Below are 17,454 nucleotides of genomic sequence, written 5' to 3'. Positions count from 1 at the left end.
GCAGAATCCCCCGTTCCTCTGCCCACACTGTGGGGATGCAGCCCAGGTCACAGCCGGTTTCTGGGTTGCCAATACACGCAGCTGGGACATATCCAGCCCCAAATCCACTATCACCTTCAAGTCCTTCTCCTCCTTTGCAAACTTCTGTAGCAGCGTGGGATTTGTGTGGATCTGCAGGGAGGACAGTGGGGCTACATAAAGCCCACGAGGCAGTGGGAAACCTGGCTCTGGCTCCGGTTATCTCCTGCTCATCATGTCAGTCCTTGACTCTGAGTTGTAGGGAGGGGTTGAAACATCAAGGGCTGGGATTCTGGTGAACTGCTCCGGGTTCTTCATTGCTTTCCTCTTCATGAATACTGCTTCTCTTTTTCCTGTTTTGTACAGAGGGTAAAAGAAGGTAGTAATACCAGTAATAATATATACAGCATTATATTTATGAATATACAAATTATGAAAAATAATTCTTTTTTTCAGCCAATGTTAATTGAACATCGTAAAGATAGATAATATATGTAGCTGAATAATTTAGAAATGCTTACCATTGTCATTGGTCGCAATCAAGGTGTGCATCTATGAATATTCATACAGTATCAAGATAAAATGACGAATAATAAAAATGTTACACTTTGAATGTTAATAACAGAGTTTAATTCTTAGTTTCTAAGGCCTTTATAAATGTGTTGTTAGCCTGGAAATGTCATCATATCCGTCGTGCTTTATCTGATAATGCATATTTTTATTTTTATAATGTAATATTGGTCATAAGGTAGAACTTCCCAGTGATTTTTATTGTTTTTACTAAAGGATTAAAGTCCAGAGATAATTGTTTAAATGCTGATTTTTGGAATGTATAAATTATGAACAATATTTCTGTAAGATAAAGTTACCGTAACCTGTTCAAAAAAGAAATATTTTGCATTTTATTTTAAATTCTATTCAATCTAGATAAATTTAATATGCCTTTTTCTCATCTCTGTGTCACAAGGGATAATGAAGTATTAACTTTGTACATTTTTTGCTCCTTTTAATGAGCTAAAGTGTTTGTCTACTCTGGTAAAAAGGAGACTGAAAGGCAACCTCATGGCTCCCTGCAGCTTCCTGAGAGGGACAGATGGAGAGGGAGAGGCTGAGCTCTTCTCTCTGCAATCCAGGGACAGGATGCCTGGGAATGGCTCAAAGCTGCACCAAGGGAGGTTCAGGCCAGACATTAGAAAGGATTTCTTTACTGGGAGGGTGTGTCAAACACTGGAACAGGCTTCCTAGAGAGGCAGTGGATGTCCCAAGCCTGCCTGTGTTGAAGAAGCATTTGGACAACCTCCTTAACAGCATGCTTTAGCTTTTGGTCAGCCCTAAAGTGATCAGGCAGTTGGACCAGATGATCCCGATGGTAGGTTCCTTTCAACTGACCTATCCTATCCTATCCTATCCTATCCTATCCTATCCTATCCTATCCTATCCTATCCTATCCTATCCTATCCTATCCTATCCTATCCTATCCTATCCTATCCTATCCCATCCCATCCCATCCCATCCCATCCCATCCCATCCCATCCCATCCCATCCCATCCCATCCCATCCCATCCCATCCCATCCCATCCCATCCCATCCCATCCCATCCCATCCCATCCCACTCTGTTCTAACAAGGTACCACTTTCTGTCTGCACAGGGGAACAGTGGTGGTTGTTTACCTGGATGTCAGCAAAACATTCAACACCATTTCCCACAGACACCTCCTGGACAAAAGGGCAGGACATAGGTTGCATGGTTGGTCTCGGAGATGAGTAAGAAATTGTCAAGTAATCTGCACCCAGAGCACTGACCAATGTCTTTTGCTCAGGCTGGCAGCCTGTCAGAAGTGAGCTCCCCCAGGGAGTGATACTGAGTCCCACATAGCTCAACACCTTCATAAAGGATTTGGGATGGAAAACGCCCTCACCAGGTGTGCTGACACTAAACTGGTTGGTGAGGAGGACACATCCGAAGGCAGAGATCTCACACAGAGACCTGGACAGGCTGGAACACTGGGCCTGCAAGAACTGTGTGAGGTCTAACGAAGTCAGGAGCAAAATTCTGCACCAGGGATGGAATAACACTAGAGCCCAGTACAGACAAAGGTCTGGGAGGTGTCTTGCTGGAAGGGAGGGTGAGAACAATCATTCACTGGAACAACCTCCCCAGGGACAGGCTGAGTCCCCACTGTTGGGGGGATCAACATGCAGCTGGACAGGGTATAGGAAAATGTTTTCAGGCTCCCTTTCCCACAAAAGGCTGGAGCAGATGATCTTTCAATGTCCTTTCCAACCCAGGCTGCTCTATGATTCTTCAATGCTAAAGTCTTGAATGCCTTCCCTGTTGTTCCAGAAAAATGATAGTAAAGTTTAAAGACACCTAAAGCTGAAAGATGGACAGAGAGAGCCCAGTGGCCATGGTTCTTTACATTGTGGTTCTTTTCCATAATCCAGTATTTCTTCATCTTTTTAACAGCCCTTGCTAGTAGAAATTAAACCACTGAAGACATCTGGCCTTTCTTGCATACTTTCTTTTATCTAAGAAAAGTGCTAAGTTGTAATTAATGTATTTTTATTATAAGGTAATTTGGGGGTTGATTCTTCAGTGTACTGAATGATGGTTTTCTATCTAGAGTAAAGGGGACAGTAGTGGCACCACTTCCTTTCTAGTAAGACTTTTAGACTACAACTCTTGGAATATCTAGTGTTCTTGACGTTTGGCTTCTACTTACGATAAACATATATAACAAAGCACATGAGTCACAGCACATCTGCTCTTTGATTTTATGTATTTGAGAGCAGGAAAATGGATTCACAAGAGTGGTTAAGCCAAAACACAAGTAAGTCAGGGCAACAAGCCAGAAGTTGATGAATTTGTCATTTGGCACAATAGTCCAAAGTTTAAGCACTCCTTCATTTAGAGGGAAAAACCCATTTGTCTTCCTGAAGTTCAGTGATTTCAAACTGAGGATCGTCCCCTAAGTGAGGAGTGAGAATATCAAATTATTTACTTCAGTGATGAAAGGTTGAGGTTGCCCAGAAATCCAGTCAGAGATCTTTTCAGCAGAAGATCCTGAATTAATTCAAAAGAAAACATGTCATTTTGTCCCCTCGCTGCATTTTTCAACATCCCTATTTAAATTTGAGGGACTTGTAAAAGTTATCCTCTTTGCAGCTGTCCCTGAAACAACTAGAATCCATTTTCAAACACAAACACAGTTTTCTCATGTCAGGAGGCAGTTTTCACACTTTTTGCAACTTCATATTAAGTTCTCCTAAATTAAGCAAGATATAATCCAAAAATGCTCTGAAAATTGTGATGGTTTATTAATTCAGAGTGTTCTATGTTTGCCTTTAATATACAGTTTTATGCATTTAACAGTTTTTAAAATAAGCCGATTTTTTAATGACATGAGAGCTGTCACACAGTGAGTGCAGTGAAATACCACCTCACAGGAGCTCTTTGATAAGGCTTTCAAGTGGTCTGTGCATGCATATGAATACACCCGACAATTCCAGGACAGTTTTTCTAATGCAGTCCGTACTCACCTGTTTCCATATTAGCAACACACAAACTAATAGTGCAGTCAAGTATCCAAAATTCAAGAAAACAATGGCCAGCTATACAAAATCCCACATTTTCACAACCACTGGGATACAGTGCAGCCCCTGGCACGGGGCCACCCTGAGACATGCTCTGTTGGTCCTCCTGAGGAGCAGGCTGCAAGTGTTTCTGTGGAGACCAAATACCCTTTGCCCTGCAGCCACCACCGTTACTGGAGGTTTAGTCCTTCATTTTCTTTGTCAATCTTGCTCAACTTTGCAAGAAAAGGAGGTTCTTTGTAAGCAGATGTTACTGCTTGCCACTTTCAAAATAAGTAATCATATCTAATTTATATATTATGTTTGAGAGACCGAGTTTGAGGGACAGTTCTGGCCCTGAAGGATGGTCAAGAACAAAATGAGATTAAGTATTTCCAGCGTGGTTACAAGAGCAATATTTTGTATCACCTTGAGCAATGTAATTTCCAAGTAAAATAGTATTTATGCCTTGATATTTTTAAAATCCTGGTGCAATTGACCATCAAGAATAGGATAAAATGTCTGTTTTTTAAAGGAAAACAGCAGTATACTATGAAAGAGCAGAGTACTGGTGGAAGAATGACAACCGACATTAATTGTAACTCATTCCCCGGGGCTGTCGGACAGAGCGCTTCTCACACAACCAGGCAGTCACTGAGGAAGGTGAGGCTGCATTCTGCTGTCACTGGAGCCACAGTGGGAGGGAAAACTCACACGGTGGAAGGCCCCCCATTTGGGAAATTCAAGAATATACAGGAGTGGGAAGAAGATTCTTTGGGTGGTGCAGAGTTAGGGTTAATGCAGTGTTGGTAATCATGAAAATCTGCCATCCTCCCCTGAGCAACGACTGACACGTACTAGGTCAAGGTCTTAATAAACTCAGATGTGATATGCCTTTTATAATTGTTCCTGTGAACAAAGTGCATAAAAAAGGAAACTATGTTCTTTCAATATTCTTACTGGTATTCTATTACACAGAGCCACATTTGTTTTAAGGTTTTATATATATGTGTGTACTCTTTATTTCGATATAATATTTGGAGTTCTTCATCAGTTTTGATGTGCATGCATAGTGTGTCATCCTCGAAAGTGTTAGAGCACTGGACACAATTATGGGGTTTCACTGTGTGGAAAGACATGCTGAGCAGCCCTTGTTCAGAAGGAAGAGTCCCCTTACCAGTGCAGAGGGATTCAGCCCACCCAGTGTCTGTTTGCTCCCTAAAAACTGCAGAAGTCGTTGTGAGAATGGTGCAAAGGAATAGCAGGAACCAGACAGTTCTTGTGGCTTTGCTTCAGTAGGATTTCCCAAACCATTCCATGATTCTGTGATGACATGATCGTTTGCAGACAAGGAATGACTGCACTTTAGAGATTTTTCCCCCAACATATGCAGAAACATTTTAAGGAAGGGTAAGAGGGATAAGATGCATAAGACACCAAGAGGTGTCATAGTTTTCTACAGGCCTGGGTAATGAAAAGACTGTCAAGACACTATTACAAAACTATTATTCCATATATGCAAATAAGAGAAGGACTGAAGGGTTTTGAGATGCTTGTAAGAAAATGCATGCTTAAAATACACCCAAACATGTCCTTGATTTCTGATTCCCTGTACCCATGCCTCAAACACAAATTAAATACTTTAAAACTTGGCATTGTTGGTCTGTTGAGCATTTGTAAGGAATCAACAATAGCAAGGAAAATGAAGAAACTAATGAAAGTATTGTAAAAGGGCAAACCTCCATTCATCGCACATTCCCATAAGAGTGTAACACACAAGACAGTCTTCAGGAGCTCCCATCACAATTACTGTGTTCAGCAATTAGGACAAATGAGAACTCGAATCATTTCCAGCAGCCTTTCAGATCGTTAAAATTGAATAAAGGATGATGAACAAGTATATACACAAGATACAATCTAAACAGTCACATTCAGTCTGTCAAGGACACTGTGAGAAAGAATTGCATAGCAGTATAGAACAATCAAAATATGTATGGAAGCAAATCAAAATATTCAAGATTCATTTGGCCAAAGGAAACAGCTGTTTCTTTAGTAAAGAGAATTAGAATATTAAGGCTTGAGTTTATTTTAAAGCAAAGTTATTTGATTGAAACACAAATTCTCTGCAACACAGGGAGTGGGAATGTATGTATAACCAGGGAAGCAGTAATCTTCACTGAGGAAGACCAGAGAAGGCACCACTAAGAGCCAAAAATCAGATCTGCAGCAATCTATATCCAGTCTCTAATTATCTTCAAAATAAAGGGTCAGGATGGAGATAAAGTGTCCTCGAGTCCAGTTCTGGCCTGCTGCAGCTTAGATGGGATTTCCAATTAGAGATCTTGCAACTTCTAGCGTGGGCATGACCCAAACATTGCAGATGTGTGGAGCTGAGTTCTGTGCAAATCACACAGCAGGGAGCTGGCTGCCAATCCAAACATTTCTCCCAAAGGCTTCCTCCCCAAGAAGACAGGAATTGAAAGGAGGCACTGGCTCTGCGCATCACAGTCTTTGTACCGTCATGGCAGCAGAAATCTTGCAGACACTGCATGGCTTGTGGCACGGGTATGGGCTGTCCCTCCTTCAGGAGGGCAGCAAACTCGGCCAGGTGGCTGCAAGGACCTGCAGCTTCCTCATCACATGGGGAGAATCTACCTGGTTGGCAAAGATTAAAGTCCAGAACACAGAATATCCTGGCATGGGTTTTCTTATAAAAGACAATCCTGCATGGTTATTTTAAGTGAAAGACTCATGCAGACAAGAACAACACCACTACAGCGCTTGAGAAAGCAACTGATTACAAATTCTGCAGCAGTCACTACAGTATATCTTGCTTAGACTTCAGCATTATGTAGGGTCTTTAAATATAACTTTGTTGCTCCTGTGTTTGTATTTCTGGAGATATCTTCAGGTAAACATAATTCTTTTCTAATTCAAAGACATCCAAAAATGAAGAATCAAGCACTTCTCTCCAAAGTTGGTTCCGGTGCATAGTTGTGGTGGGGATTAAATGCACAGACAAATAAGGCACACAGATCTGTGTGAGATAAACTGACCGTCTCTGAGCATTTTGCACTTTCCCTCCCTGAGTTATTGATGCAGACACAGGTGGCCGTGTCATCCCTTCTAGGAGTACGGAATTCGGCATCCATATTTATCATTCCACTAGAAGTAGCACAAACCTACTTTGACTGGCTTGTAGGTAAATACAGGAAGTTCTTGCACTCTAGCAGGACAACTTACCCCTCACAAAAACTTACCTATTGTTTGTTATCCAGTCAGATAACGCAAGCAGGACAAAGGGTCTTGTAGTGAGTCATTTTGGCACCATTTTGGCACCAGGGTTGACACTGGTCTGGCATCTCAACTACCAATGAACATCTTACTTCTGAAGTGAGATCTGGAAGATAAGCTGAATTTCTGAGTGACAGCCATTTACCTTACAACTATAAAAGCCACAGCAAACTTTCACAAAGCACAAATCTTCTATACATTTTTCTGGAAAGCCATGGAGTTTCTCCCGAGAGTAGGGACAATTGTTTCACAGTTACCTGCTGGGGGTTAAGTGAAGGAATCTGTGCACATAATTGCCATTTTGGCAGGAAGTTACATTCGATTCCTAATCAATATTATTCCTTTTCCTAGCTTTAATATAGGTATCTTGATACAGTGCACTCTTCTAGGTGATGCTATAATCTACTAGTAGTTAGTTTAATTTTATAGTGCATAGTAATTCTGATTAAGATCTTTTACCTGTTATGTCTGTTCATTTGTCTTAATAAATAATTCATTTTTATATAAATATATCTGATTTCCCATCATTACAACTCACGGGACAAAGTGCCTCCTTAAATTTAAACGGCTGCCAAAATCTGAGGCTAAGGAAGGATCCACCTTCATTTAAACCCCTTTCTGGGAAGGAGGTTAAATACACAAAGGAGTTCTTTCTGACCCTCAGACAAACTTCTCAGACAGCAAAGCTTTAGTAAATTTCATCTGAAGCTCCCACTCTCCCTGAGACATGCACTATTTCAAGTTTTCACATTTGCACTATTGATCAAGACATAATGTGAAATAAGTCAAATATTCTCTCCACCCCATCAGCAAAACTGTTCTGCACTGAATTTCTGAAGAGCTGCATAACTGCAATTAATCTGACACAAAATATTCTAGCATAAACAATGCACCTCTGAGATAGTCACAACTTGTTCTCACAGTACCAGTCGAAGAAAAAAAACAAAAGCTCATGGAAAATGAGTTCCTTGACAGAGATGTCAATGAAGTGGAGTCTGGTCAGAATAAATCAAGGAATCTTAGTTTTGTTTTTCATCCCATTTTGTTAAACAGGGATATATAAACAAAACCAGTGTTTGTGTATGCTATGTAAATAAAGCTGGTAAGATAGTCTCAGTACATTCCATAATCCGGTTAAAACGACCTCATTTTCTATTACTTTAAAGTCTATTACTTTTCAAAGGAATCCAGGAGAACTAGCTCTAATATTTAATAATTGCACTCATATTTGAAAGTAGCACTAATATTTAATGACACTCTGAGTGTAACATTACCCACTGGGAAGCATTTTTGTCACCCTGGATTACTCAACAGAACAAGTAACACATCCTCAGTTAATCACTGTTGAGTTGTTACCTAACAGTTTCTCAGTGAGATATTTATACTCTGCTTGTTACACTGAAATTGTTATGCAAATTTCTCCATTTATAAGAGTAAAATGAACACTAGCAGCACTATCTGCTGCCAGCAGAAGCTTTAAACAGAATTTAGCAAGGCCACTCACGTTATATGTTATTCAGATTGACTTCTGTATCGACAGTCACAGTATGAGCATTTCACACTACTAGGAATTTATTTTATTATACAGATTGTTGTTACACATAATACATATAGATTATACAAAATGCACATATAAATAATGTCTGTAATAGATGATACAATTTAAATTATAATAATGCAATGATATTTTTAATGGCTTCAATAAATTATAGATACCAATTATCATTATTTGTGATACAAATACAGTTCAACCATATGCTCTCTGTATCTTTGCTGGGTAAGGGTTTATACTCAGCAGACCAAGTCCATGGCGGGCTCGTTGATTTCTAGTCATCTCTCCTGCCCTTTTTTGGTTTTTTCCTCCCTATAATTCTCTAATCTCTTCCTTTCACACAATCTTGTGAAGCTTATGGTGTTTCTCTTTTGGCTACAACCGTATTATTAATTTCTAAATGAACAAACGACAGGAGTTATCACTGTATACTAAATTAAGGTATAAGAAATCCAACTACATCATATTTCACTTCCTTACCTTTTTTTTCCTTAGTAAGCTATCTCCTACTTATTTCCAATTTCTGGCCTTCTCTTTTTGAAGTTACAGATCCAGTTTTAATTCTAGCAAGGTCTGTAGCATGAAAACCAGTCCAAAATAGAGGCACTTACTTTGCAAATTCCAAGGATCTGTGAGTTATCCAAGGTGAACCATGCCTGAGCAGTTTGACTGCTCTCTGTGCTGAGGCCACTGGCTCTGTGCTGAGTAGTGGACTTTATTAGTTTTCATCTTAGCAAGTCATTTGACATCGTTTCCCATGAAATCCAAATGGTCAAACTGGCAAGAAATGGAAACATTCTGTTTTCAGAAATTAGGGAAACACAAATTTAAAGCCAGAATGAGAATAAAGAACATTTCTGAATCATCAGCTGGACTAATCTAAGAAAGACGGCTCTATGTCACAGCTTGCAGAGCTGCCATATGATCAATTACCATTCTGACCTCTTTTGGTAAGAAGCAGGTATTACACAGGACTCTTAAAGAAGCAGATGCAGAAAGGGGAATTAAGGCCCAGAATGTCTGTTTTAAAATGCCAGGATTCAATTTCCTAGAGAGAAGAGGGCACTGAACTGAAAGGTCTTTGTTTTTCACCTCCCTGCTTTGTCTCATATTCCTGACTGCTGATGGGGTGCACTGGCATTAGTGCATGCGGCATTTATTTTTTTACATTAAATATGATAAAGGAAAAAATGTACAGAATGCTTTATTAAGACTGAAAAGGCTGGCAGAGTATGTGAAGACTGACAGAAAGAAATCAAATAAAATGCAGTTTGGCTTTGAAGTAACGTCTGTGGATCAGCCTGCACATTTCTGTGCCAGAGTTTCATTATTTATTACTGCTGACTGTTATGACACCTTCAGAGAGATACAGAATTACATGAACGGAGAAGTAGATTTGCTCTTCAGGTGGAGAAGTAGATTTGCTCTTCAGGTCTCAGTTGAAATAAATTGAGTTGAACAGAGACTTTGAAAAGAGTACTGAAAAGCAAATTATGTATCAAGGGATTAAGGTATTTTAAGTAGCTGACAACTCAACAGCAAGCCACCAAAGCAACAGGTAGGACATCTGGCAAGAGAACATTAGCGCCAAATTCCAGGGTTGCTGCAAAGCTGTTGTCACCACAAGCAGCAGAAATACCTGCAAATGGCTGGTAGCCTCTGACTAAATCTACTTTACGACTGATAGGAATCAGACACAGAAGGCAGTCAAACATTAGGATTTCTTCTGTGAGTTGTTTGGGTTTTAAAAAGGTTTGTCTTCATGAGAATTTACATTTTCTGCAAAGTAGAGCCTTTTTTTTAAGAGACACTGATTAATGTTCCAGCACTGGCTTCATTTCACTTGATTTGTGAAGTATTTTCATATAAATACTGGAACTCTCACAAGGATCCAAATGCAAGTTGCAGATTGTAAAGTAAGTGAAGTGACATATTTAGCAATGACAGTTCAGATTTTCTCCCATTCTTGGGCTTTTTTTTCCCCTCAGTCTACCACCAGCCACCCTTCCTCCTGTTTGGACTTTCAGGATTTTGAAGTGCAACACCAAATGAAGCCCCTTTTTCCTTGGCTCTTTCCCCAGACTGTAACAGAATAGTGAGACACAGTTTCTCTCTAAAGGAAGCTTTGCTGCCTCCTCTGCTTTGTATTCTGTTCATCCTTGAGTCGGATGGTTCCATTATTTCTTACAATCCCTCTTTACATGGAAGTTAGACTGTCAGGCTTTGACCCTTCCCCTTCAAAAATCTGAAACACAGGAAAATATGTGGACCCCTGTTATCTTTTGGTACTAGGAGAAATCATTGCACTGTCATTTCCAATAAAGCAGAAGCCGGTCTGTTTGGGGTCAACAAAGCCCCAGGAGAAAGAAGACTTTTCCTTGTCCTAAACTTGCAGCATCATAGCTCATTGTTTTTTCTCTTTAAAAGGTTTTCTTGCAAGACCATCATCTCGTTCCCCAAATCTCTCTACTGCCTTTAATTTACTATCATAGTCAGGGTAGCTAAAATCCCAGGTATTTCTGAAAGCACTCGTGTACTTGTGACACTGCTCTGAAGCAGAGACTCCTGTAAGGCTTCCATGACATGGAGAGCAGGAGAGCCAGGGTCACTGTCCGGTTCCAGCTGCCCTCCCCTGCTGTCCCTCACCCCTTTCCTGCCCATCCACGCCTGCTGCTCACCGGCTGTTTGGAGCAGAGACAGCCATGCTCCTCTTTCCTTCCTCTCTCCTTTCACAACGTGGCCAGGCTGCATTTTAGGAGTTAGAGGTAATTAATGTTCAAGTGAATAGCACCAAACAGTGCATCCAGAGAAACGCAAGACAAATTTCAGACCTTCAGTGCTTTGCAACCAAGTTACCTTCCTGTAGCCTAGCTAGGAGATACTAAATGGTCTAACACAAATCATAAAGTCTTAGGCATTTTGCCGCCAGTTTCCCTACAAACTGCACCAAGTTCATGCAACATACAAGTAGTTCTTCAACTTCTGTTCTGTGGTATGGTCAGCTTATCATTTCATAGTGTTGGTTTTCTGTCATATTTTTTGCTAAAAAGCATACGTTCATGGAGAAAAAAAAATCTGCTTGAGAGAAAGAACTGGATTCTTATATTGTCCTGCCAAATACTTGTGATGAGTTTTAAAAGTATCCTGATGACTTTAAAGTAATCAGAACAAATCTTTAAAAGTGTCAAAAAGAAGAGTTAGAAGAAGAGGGTACCAGAGGAGGAGAAGGCTGAGGATGGGCGATGCTTTTAGATACAGGGTTTCACTTCTGGGTTGCCCTCTATGGAGTCAGGAGCAGGACTGAGATCCTTGTGAGTCCTTCCCAGCTCAGGATATTCTATGATGTAAAATAGCAGCTCACCTGGTAGTTCCCAGGACTGCATCCTCCAACAAGCTCTCTTGTAATAATATAGTAATTCAATACAGTTTGCACTATTTAGAGATTGACACATGCTTTTGCAATTATGTACTTCGAGCCACAATGCTTGTCTTCATTTTACTTAACATAGTCTCATTTAAACTGCCTTTACAGTAATGTTAGAATAGAGTGCCTCAAGTGAGATTTGCTGCTATATAGAACATGGTAGGTTGCTGCAACCCTTGGAAAGCTGGTGACTGCACCTGACTCAGCAGGACCCTGAATCAGCATGCATCTCATCTGCAGAAGGCTCTTAAATATATGCTGCAATACTTTTTGCCAGGCTGCTTGGACAAAGTGGGATGTGTTGGGGAGGAGATGGGAGAAGGTGTCATTTCAACTCACAGCCCCCAGGGACAGAGTTGGATGTTAAAGCCTCTGTGATGACCAGTTCACAGTTTTTTCTGGGCACTCAAAGGGAGCTCTGCTGTATCAGACACCTGCAGGTTACTGGGACTCCTTTGTAGTGGACAGAAGGAATCAGGCATCACAGCAAAGGGCCCCTGAGCAAAAGGGCCGAACCAGGTGGCAGGAATCTGCACGATGAGTTGGAGAGGATTCAATAGGCTGGACAGAATGTGTAAGAGGAAAGCCAGCTGAGACCTCTAGTGGATATTTCCCTAAATATTGCCAAGATAGGTTAAGAATTTATCAAACAGCCGAGAGGAGGATTTTGCAGCAAGGAATTGTTGCCAAGGCTGGCAATCCTTACAAGCCTGAGACAGACAGACAAATACAGAATGGGTCAAGGAGGGATGGAGTTGCAAACAACCTCCTTTCCTTTCCAGAACTACCAGAACGTAAGCACTTGGTATCTAGCCAAGATTTTGTTCAGGGAAGTTACAGATTTTTCACAATGCATCAAAACATTTCTTTTAAAATGCTGTGGATTTTCAGAGAGTAAATAGGCCTTAGGACTCAAAAGGACTTGACTCTGTCTCATCAGCTAGATATGCATTGGAAGATCTGTTGATCTGTCCCTCGGAAATTCATGAAAACTGCATGAAAGTTTCATGAAGCAAAATCCAATTTTCTCAGTTTAACAGTAAGCAGTTGATACAAAGGTTGTTATAGAAGTAACCCAGTGCTTACTAATACACTTTTCCTTTCAATCTATACTGAGTCCCTGATAGCATTTAAAGCAGAAAATCTAAATTAATGCTGCTTATATTGCCTTAGAATGCACTGTGTAAAAATCACAACAGAATTTTAAAATCTCAGGGGAAAATTTACTCTTGCTAATCTTCTGTTTAATTAAAACTGATCCTTTAGGTTGCAATTGGATCTAGCAGTCAAAAGCGGATTAGCCATGGTAAGTCTGAACCATAAAATATTAAGCTGCACAGGGTGCTCAGGAGGACATGATGTAGCCCTGTAGCTCCCTCAGCTTGTGAAAAAAATGAAGCTGACAACAGTGCCCAGAATAGTCTTCTGTTTCTCTTCTCCAAAGAACAAGCATCCACCATGAGGATAAGCAGATTTGGCAGAAGCTATGCCATGGGGGAAAGGTAGTGGCTCAAGGTGCTCAAACTGTGGATCTCTCCTTTGATTCCTTGCTGCAATTAAATAACTCTCATTAGAAATTTACAAACCCTGTCAGGAAAAGCCTAGACACATTTGGTTCTTAGCTAATAATGGCTTCTGCAGATGGTGTCTAACCATCTTTTTTAGCTAAAGTGAAAACTAGACCTACTATAAAGGCAAAAAGACTTTATCTTTTTTTAGAAACAAGCTAAATTATTTTTAAATCTTTCCTTCAAACTATCAGCTATTACAAAACTTAACCACAGAACAAGAAATCTCAGATGCAAAACACAATTATGCAATGATGAAGCACAAGTCCTTTCATTTAATTTCTTTGATTTGATTTGATTTAATTTAATTTAATAATTGTCTTCTTGGGAATGAGAATCTGGACATTTTCTTGATGGTTAAATAATCCTATCAAGGAGCTGAGGTTGTCAAAAAATATTTTTGTTTGGCCAGTTGGTCGCAGCGGGACCACATTTGCTCTCCCTAAGACCTTGCTTTATCTTCAGCTTGCATTTCCAGTACAATGATACTTCTCTCTCTCCATACTACAGGAATGAAAGGTTTTGATAGTTGTGCGTGATGATCCTAGTTTTAGGGTCTGCTTTTCTTAGTTGATTAACTAATAGCTTCAAATCTATTTTACTACTACACAGAAACCCACCCCTATCACCACCAACATAAAAGCATCTGTAACATTTTGTCTCAAAGCTTCATCCCATGTATCTCTGGCAGGGGCTTAAGTTATGTCTTATCAGGAATATAGAAAGCATGGGAATATATGCCTTTCCTAAGTACTTTCACAGCTTTCAGCAATTTGTAGCACAAGGACCTCTTCAGACAGGTTTGGCTAAATAACTCAGGGTAAAATTAAATCACCTAGAATGATAAAGTTGGTTGCTGTTGCAACAGCCCTTATATGTAACATCTCCATCCAAAGACATCTCATAGGCCAACCTGTTACCACTCAGACACGAATATGTTGGTGGATTTACTGCACACTGGGAAAAGAAGCTTGACTACGTCTTCTCCAGAAGCCATCATGCTCCTCCACCTTGTCCTGTCCCACCTCAGTCATGGCAATGGCAGAAGCAGACTCCTTCCCCTCCAAACACCCGAGCTCCTGCAGAGCAAAAGGAAATCACAGACCCTGGGTCAGGACACTGAGTAGGACTTGTCTGAACCCTTGTGAGACAAATAATTTCTATTTGTCCCTTTTCATGCTGTAGCAGCTGTAGAGACATGCTTTTAGAAACCCTGGTTACTTCACAACAAATATTTTTATCCCTCTCTAATGCTTTGATATACACAAAAGGACGAGCAAATGCTGCACTCAGACCAATATTATGTCAGCTTGCTCAATCAGGATGCAATATTTTTTACAATAAAGCTAATTCTTTTTCTGTGGATCTTACAAGGAGGTGGTTCTTCTCCCTAGCTCTGGTGAAATCAACTCACACTACCTCCTTGTTTCAACAGCTGCTTTACGCTGTTGTCAGAACTATCTCCTTAAACACAAAGACAGCGTTAGTTCCTTTTGTAGAGACAGGGCCATAATACAGAGAACCTCATTCCAGTTATTTATATATGTGTTCTATAGAAGGAAATTCCTGTCCTGTTTGCAAGGGTTCAACATTCAGACTGAATGCACAGAAATGTTTACATCATGACCTGTCCTAGGAGTTTTAACATGTAGGTAAATGATGCGGGTATGAAAGAAGCAATATCCACCACACAGCACTGAGCTGTGCTCTGCACCAGACAGCTGGTGGCTCCTGGCCTGTCAGAGCAGAATTATAACGGGCACAGTTTCTACTACGTTCCTTCAGTGCCTGACCTTCGGTAGCAAGGACAGGACAGCATGCAATCATATTCCTCAGACTCACTTTTATCCTTTCTTTTAACACTTTTACTATCTCAAATAAAAGCAAAAAAAAAGAATAATATGTGTTCACTTGGTCACTTACCCAGGCATTAATAACAAGGGTATGTAAACAGACCACGGCTTCGAAGCACTGCTCTGTTCCTGTGCATCCTGTGCAGCTATGTCAGCTGCTCTGAGCCATAGAGCAGAAATGGAACAGCTGACTCAGATGGGAAGACTCAGAGGAGTGGAGGGTCACCCCAATTTGCCATTAGCATGAGAACTTACTTTTATTTGAGTTGAATCCTGTCTATGTGGCTGAATCTGCCTGGAAGAAGAAAACAGCTTGAAGATATGGATCACTGACTGCTGGTACACAAATTGGTTTTGCTTGCACAATAAAGATAATAAAACATCTGAGAAATAGAACAGATAAATGTTGCAAACATCTGGCAGGCACTGGAGCCTCAGATTTTCAGTTGAAAAGTTTTATGCTTTTAGCAAGCAAGTGACTGGAAGGGTGAAAAATACATGAAGCAAACCCTCCTGTCTCTTGCAGGGCAGATGGTAGCCTGGGGAGCAGCTGGCTCCAGTTTTTCCATCTAATTGAATTCTGGTCTGCTAGCACTACTCATTTGTGCTCAAACTAATGTTTCTCTCTTCACGGTGCAGCTGCAAGATGGCATTGTCAGTCTGTAGCAACCACTAGAGTTAATTCACCACGGTTTGTTCGGAATGTAGTAATTGGTGACCACCTCCAGCTGCTCTGGGGATTGAGGATTCCTCCTCCAGCTATCCCTTTCCCCTGTCTTCTCACAGAGGACTTCGAGCCTGCCCAAAGTCTCCAGGGCATGGCTCGCTGACATGTCCTGCACCTGCCACGATTGGGGTGCTTTGCTATTTCTAAGGAACACAAAGGATGCTATTGTTAACATTGGCTCTTCTTAAACATTGGTTGAAAACAAAATATTTTTGCTATGCAGTAACAGAGGGAATCAAATTGCTCTAATTTTTCACCTTATTGAGGTAATTTTAGAAGAATCAAAAATATTAAAGACACAAAGTCTTTCATGAAAATTATTTCTTCTTTATGTTTCCTAAACAATACTTTCACAACATTCAGTTGCATTTTGGGCCCTAACATGGAATCAAGAGGTAGGCATGGCAGTTGTTATTCATCCCAAGGCACATACTAGACTTTCTAGAGTCTTCAATCCACATAATCTTTGACAGTGCGCTGCCACTCCCATCCCAATCAAAAGTTTACTTCTTCTCACTTAATACTTTTTCCATTGTAACTTTTATCTTTTATCTCAACATTATATTACAAATTCTTTTTAACTAACTCCACCACTAATCTTAGTTTTTATTCTGGTTTTGACCAAGAAGAAAAAAAAAAAAGAAAAAAAAGGAAAACAAACCCACAGATAAAAGCAACAATTTTTGAAGATACAAGTCTGTAAAAGAAAGGTTGGAAAATACAAGGTCATGATAACTGGTTAGAATGCTTATCACTAAGTGAACCATTTTTTCCCCTGGTGGCCTGAAGAAGATAACAGTAACTTACTGATAATTTCATTAACAATCTATTTTTTAAAAAATTACTCCAGTATGCAAATATAATTATTCCAGTCAATATCAGGATAAAGACTTAAAGACAGACAAGAATTCTCTCAACTATTTAATTCTTTTCCATCCTTATGACAAGAGTCTTGAGCATTTTATGAATAAATGAAATGGACTAACTGAAGGTTTTTAATCAATACTTTGATTACCTTTATTAGAAAGGGGGGTTGTGCATTGTACTCACAGTGGAGGGCACAGATAACTGCGAACACTCACTCTTTTCAGGGAAGCACTAGAATAAGCGATGCACAGCTCCGTGGCACTGAGAAGATCCCTGCTCAAAGGTGCAGAAGTAGATTGGATCTGTCCCAGATTGCAAAAGGAACCTGAACAAAACAAACAAGCAAACAAAAAAAAAAACCAAACCTCCCGTGGTAATTAGAGAATCGTTCCCATTCATTGTTAAATTGCTGAAAAACTGCACCATGTTGTCCAGTCCTGCAGGACCGGCTACAGCATCCATTTGTTCTATGCTGCCAGCGACATAACATCTGTACCAAGAGGACCCACTACAGCCCATTGAATCTTTGCAGATGCTCATGCCACCCCGCAGTGCTTCGGGGCTGTGGAAAGCACCTT

Source organism: Chamaea fasciata, unplaced genomic scaffold (assembly GCF_029207755.1).
Source record: "Chamaea fasciata isolate MVZ Bird 193981 ecotype frontalis unplaced genomic scaffold, bChaFas1.0.hap1 SCAF_7, whole genome shotgun sequence".
Taxonomy (NCBI): domain Eukaryota; kingdom Metazoa; phylum Chordata; class Aves; order Passeriformes; family Sylviidae; genus Chamaea; species Chamaea fasciata.
The sequence above is the reverse complement of the archived record's forward strand: the minus strand, read 5'-3'. Positions refer to the sequence as shown.